A 6156-nucleotide genomic window follows, 5' to 3' on the forward strand; every position below is an offset into this window, starting at 1 on the left:
CCAAGCTAGAGTGTGCAGTCTTGAGCGTAGGGCTCCAACCTAATTAAAAACAATCTGGGACAGGTGGGTGGGGTGCTAGTTAAGGAGGAAGGCGTCACATAATACCAGTGGGTTACCATCATGTGTATCCTACAGTATAATAATACAGTACTTGGTGTCCCACAAAATACCAGTGGGGCCCCCCCATGTAATACAGTACTTGGGGTCCCACATAATACCAGTGTGGCCCTCCATGTGTATCCTATAATAATACAGTACTTGGGGTCCCGCATAATACCAGTGTGGCCCTCCATGTGTATCGTATACTGTAATATTACTTGTGGTCCCAAATAATACCAGTGTGGCCCTCTATGTGTATCCTATAATAATACAGTACTTGGGTCCCACATAATACCAGTGGGGTTCCACCATGTGTATCCTTTAATAATACAGTACTTGGGGTCCCACATAATACCAGTGTGGCCCACCATGTGTATCCTTTAATAATACAGTACTTGGGGTCCCACATAATACCAGTGTGGCCCACCATGTGTATCCTATAATAATAGTGTGATCCACATAATACCAGTGTGGCCCACCATGTGTATCCTATAATAATACAGTACTTGGGGTCACGCATAATACCAGTGTGGCCCTCCATGTGTATCGTATACTGTAATAATACTTGGGGTCCCACATAATACCAGTGTGGCACTCCATGTGTATCGTATACTGTAATAGTACTTGGGGTTACAATGTTTTTATTATATAGACCTGTCGCGACACCGGCGGAGGGAGGAGAGGCACTGCCACTCCTGTACCACTAATCGGAGGAGGAGGAGCAGCCGGGCACCAGCTCAGCTGGTAAGTACTTTTACAGTATAACACCAGGGGTCTAACCATTTACTTTACTGTACAGTATGTTTACAGTATTTTTTTTACATTTGCAGCATTGCTAAGCCACACCCCCACCCAGGAAGAAGAGGTGGTGGTGGAGGAGGAGGAGGAAGAGGAGGAGGAGCACCTGTTTAGTAAGTACAGTGGTACAGTACATACAGTACAAACAATTGGGGTTGTGTGTTAATAGCGATCAACAATGCGGTGTAATTGCTAAACAAGATTTACAGTATTTAATAAAACAATACACAATCTTGCATACAGTAAATGATACTGTACAATGCAGGGGTACGGTGCAATATTATTGCCAACCATTACGAGAGAAGTGAGAGATCTCACAGTATCTCTGCTACTGTACAAAGTACAGTAGGTGGTTCTATGGTGATGTGGTCGCTTATTGCAATTGGCCAAGGGTACTGGTGGTGGGGATGCAGTTAATATCCCGGCGGTCGGGATCCCGGCGTTCAGAATCCCGACGCCGGAATCCCGACCGCCGAAATACTGACATATTCTCCCTCCGTGGGTGTCCACGACACCCCTGGAGGGAGAATAAATTAGTGTGCCGAGCGTAGCGAGGCACCGGGCCCGCTGCGCGGCGAGCGCAGCGAGCCCGCAAGGGGGGGGCGATCCACGTCCCCCCCTTGTCGGCATTTCGGCTGTCGGGATTCCGGCGTCGGGATCCCGACCGCCGGGATTCAGTACTGAATCCCTGGTGGTGGTATGGAGAATGGGGTAAACTACAGTACAGTCCTGTTGTTATTGGGTGTGTGGTGGGGGGTGGCCAGTACACCTTGTCTGACTGCGGCATCTCGCTAGTCTGGACCTACTGTACTGTACTTTTTACAGTTCCAGAGAAGGAGAGGGCTGGATGTCAGGCAGCCTGATGCCTTTGTCCAGTGGAGGGGGTGCTTTGTGGTATGCGGAGGTGGGGGTTGGTTGCTGAAGAGGGTGGAAGTGCAGGTGGTTCTGGACCTGCCGCTGCCGTTTGGTGTAGGTATTCACTTTGGGGTGCTCTGCAGTGGGTGTCACGCAGCCTTTGGTCCTTGGCTGGTTGTACAGTAGGTGGGTGGTGCCCGCTTGGAGAGTGTGTGTAGCCATTTCAGCCTATTAGGGCCTTCTTCTATGGAGTTGTACTGTAGTAGGCAAATAATGTTTTTAATACTGTTCTTCTTTTATTCTCCACTCAGACATCATTGAGGTGGAGGATGACCAAATGGAGCTGGAGGAAGATGAGGAGGAGGATGGAAGTGGTAAGAATTAGTGTAGTACTGTACTGTATTGTAACCAAGGGTTAAAATGAGGGGGAACGGTGTGGAACTGATTTCCACCACCTCTAATGGCAGTGTCATGACCACCATATCTGCCACTCATGCCTCCCATGCCATGGCTGCCCCTGGGGTTCCTAACAGGGTAATTCAGACGCTGGCACTCACCTCCACTGTCAGTTCCCTTGTTCCTGGGTTGCGTGATGTCACGCTGTCATCTCAGGGTGACAGTGGTAGCGTGTGCACCAGTGACATGCGGGGCTTGGACGGCGTGGGGCCTGAGTTGCCATAGTGTTCTGTGTCCTGTCTGGGTCTGGCTGGACACGCTGGCTGGTGCATGCTGCATACACTTCTTGCTTCTGAAACCTGTCGCCCTCTCTGGCGGCAGCCATCTTGTTGGTTTCTCCTATCAGGCTGCACTGCCAATTTACATTCAACCAATCACAGTGCAGCTCTCCCTTCAAATACTGACTTGCTGGGCCAAACCAGCATTCAGTACAATGATGTCCTTATGCTAGGCATCTGACTCTCCTTGCTGCTGGTAGCGCTGCTACTTCTTGTTCCAGAGACTCTATCCGGTATCCTGCTACACCCGCTGTCTTCAACCTTCACATCGCAGACCCCTGCTGCCGACTTAATGGACTGGACAAGGTTAGCCCCACAAAGGGGTCACCCTTTCTCCAGCCTGACGGTTATTATTCTGCTATCCCTCCTGGTTACAGCTATTAGGGTTGTCAGCACACCCTTCCCTGATTCATCCAACCATCCAATCATCCAACCATCCAATCATCCAACCATCCAATCGTCCAGTCATCAAATCGTCCAATTGTCCAATCATCCAATCATCCAACCATCCAATCATCCAACCATTCAATCATTCAATCATCCAATTCTTCAAGTTTTCATTTATTTCTTCAAACCTTCAAGTCTATTCATCTCTTCATTCCAATCACCTGCAAGCTCTACAATAAGTATTGCATATCATTGACTTTGTTTACTCATTATCTACAGTATTATCCTTGTGCCATTCCTCATTTTCTGTAACATTGTATCTTTATTAAAACTGGTTTTTCTTTTATCCAATTGCTGTCCTCCCTTCTGTCGTCTATGCAGAAATCTTATATCAAAGCACCTAGCCTCCGTTTCACTCCAGCCGGTGCGACCGGAAACGTGACAGTTTGTACTGACTCCATGGACCCAGCATCAGGTCAGGAGCGAGGAGCTCCCGTTCAAAAGTTAGTGGCTCGCCTGGATCAATAGGAAGCTGCATAGGAGCAAGTTTTCCATGCCCTCCAAGTCAAAAAGACTGGACAATATCCAAACCACCTTGAATCAAGGGTCAACTCCTACATCGGCGCCATCGCCTAGACCCGTAGCTTCAACGACAGGAGTCACTGCTCATCTACAGCTTCCTACCCCAACCATATTTGATGGCAATTCAAAAAACTGTAGAGGCATCATAAATCAGTGTGAAATTCACTTCCAACTTCAATCTTCTTACTTCCCTACAGACCGCACCAAAGTTGCTTATGTGATATCACTACTTACTGGCTCTGCCCTGAATTGGGCATCTCCCTTATGGGAAAAGGCAGATCCCCTGCTGTCGGACTATGTTCGGTTCATTAGCACCTTCAAAATCATCTTCGATGAGCCAGGTCGAATTCGTTCAGCTGCCACTGAAATATTACGCCTACGTCAAGGTTCCAGGATTGTGGGTCAATACTTAATCCAATTTAAAATCCTGAGCTAGCATGGAACGAGGAGGCCTTCCTTGTAGCTTTCCTAAATGGTCTCGCCGATAAAATTAAAGACGAACTGGCGGCTAGAGACTTGCCTTCCAAATTGGAAGATCTAATCTCCTTGTGCACTAAGATCGATCTAAGACTCAGAGAGAGGCATAAGTCTACCCGTATCCAAACCTCCATCGTTACCGACGGAGGAACCCATGCAAGTCAACCGTTTCAAGTTGTCCTCAGCCGAACGAAGACATCGGCATGTCGAACACCTCTGTCTCTATTGTACTAATCCTCAGAATTCCGTGGATTCTTGTCCGAAGAGACCGGGAAAAGCCAGAACCTAACCTGTAAGAGAGAGGGCAGGTTAGGGGTTGTTATTACCTCTCCCAATACCAAAGACTGTATTCTCCAAGTGTCACTACAAGTCAAACATCAGCTCCGACAGTTATCAGCACTCCTCGATTCCGGAGCAGCAGAAAGTTTCATCACTGCTGAAATCATTAAACGTTGGCAACTACCTACTGTTCCCCTTCAGCGTCCAGTATATCTAACTGCTGTAAATGGGAGTCGTATATTAGGAGAGATTTTACCCTTCAAACCCAACCTTTAAGTCTGCAAGTCGGCCTGTTGCATGTAGAGAAAATACAGTTCTTTGTCATACCCAAGTCCTCCTACCCAATTGTTTTGGGCCTCCCCTGGTTGCGTGCCCATAATCCCAGTATCAATTGTGTTATATCCCAGGTCCTAGCATGGGGTGCATCCTGCACCAAGTTCTGTCTCAAATCGATGACGCCCTCGCGTCAAGTCTCCTTTCAAATTCCGGAAGGGTTATCTACCTCATATCAAGACTTCGCTGATGTATTCTCCAAAAAAGCTACTGACAAGTTACCTCCTCATCGACCATGGGATTGTCCCATTGAGTTACTGCCAGGCAAGAATCCTCCACGAGGCCGTATGTATCCCTTGTCCTTACCAGAAACACAGGCAATGTCTGAATACATAAAGGAAAACCTAGCCAAAGGGTTTATTCGTCCTTCAGCTTCTCCTGCTGGAGCTGGGTTTTTCTTTGTCAAAAAGAAAGATGGAGGGTTACGGCCTTGTATTGATTACCGTAGCCTAAATGAAATCACCATTAAAAATTGTTATCCACTACCACTCATTACAGAACTCTTCGATCGAATTAAGGGAGTGACCATCTTCACTAAATTAGATCTGCGTGGAGCCTACAACTTAATCCGCATTCGTGAGGGAGATGAATGGAAACCTGCTTTTTTTTTTTAATAAACAATTTTATTGTGTTTTTCAGCTGAAACTTGCATGACATACAGAATTAAGAACATTTTGACAGCAGAAAATGAACATGAGATATTGCGAACCACATGAAAACTTTGTTATACTTATACTGAGAGCCTGGAGACAGGGTCTTTAAGTTGTGATGTAAAAGGAGGGCACAATACACATTGTTAGGAGACAAGCAAATTGTCATTTGAATAAACTGTGATTGAGCTACTTTCAGTGTCTGTGTCTTACCTTCAACTGTCCGTTTCTCAGTGGTTAGAAGTACACAGTATAGGAAATCTGTGAATAGCAGTTTCCACGGGGAAAAGGGACAGGTCCACATATATCTTCGTGAGCTATATATTTAAATTGGAAAATATTCCATCCGAGTTACACAGCTTATATTTCTTTAAACATGAATATGAGGAAGGTGGGGGTGGGAAGAAAAATGGGGGGGAGGGGGGGGGACAAAGACAGAGTCAGAATCCATTATAGTCACATATCTAAGCGATCTCCTTCTATATCACTATGTCAATGTGTACAAGATTCTACCTTATAGCCCTCAATCCAGCTTCCACCAAGCTCGGATACTCTCCATTGGGCATAGTACCAGTCAGTATCAAGCTGATAGCTGTCTAAGGAGAAACCAAGTGGTGGATTAAAAAATTTTCTGTATTCGGCTCTGTGTTTGCTGGTCGAAGCTAAGAATGTATAGTTCCCACTTTTTGTAAAAGCGGGGGGCGCCATTTTGTAAGTCTGCTCTTAAGGCATCTCTTTCATAGAATAACGTGTCCAGAATGGCCTTTCTCATCTCCATAATGGTGGGGGAACCTCTATGTATCCAGTGAGTTAGAATTATTATTTTTGCGATAGTTAATATAATAGTTAGCACTGGTATAATCAATGATTTCCTTGGACCAATATCCCAGACCTGGAAACCTAAAAACAAACATGCAGTCGGATGCTTCCGGAGCCTCAGAGAATAGGTGTCGTTAATGCAA

General features: G+C 46.2%; 1 long non-coding RNA gene across 1 annotated transcript; it reads left to right on the forward strand.

Moving 5' to 3' along the window:
• Positions 1 to 749: 749 nt before the first annotated feature.
• On the forward strand, positions 750 to 5337 carry LOC146062554 (uncharacterized). Its single transcript, XR_014471386.1, has 4 exons — positions 750 to 843; positions 930 to 1010; positions 2064 to 2126; positions 5184 to 5337. It is a non-coding gene; the product is annotated as an uncharacterized LOC146062554 (long non-coding RNA).
• Positions 5338 to 6156: the final 819 nt, after the last annotated feature.

This window comes from Crinia signifera, chromosome 3 (genome assembly GCF_055691185.1).
Source record: "Crinia signifera chromosome 3, ASM5569118v1, whole genome shotgun sequence".
In the NCBI taxonomy this organism is placed as follows: domain Eukaryota; kingdom Metazoa; phylum Chordata; class Amphibia; order Anura; family Myobatrachidae; genus Crinia; species Crinia signifera.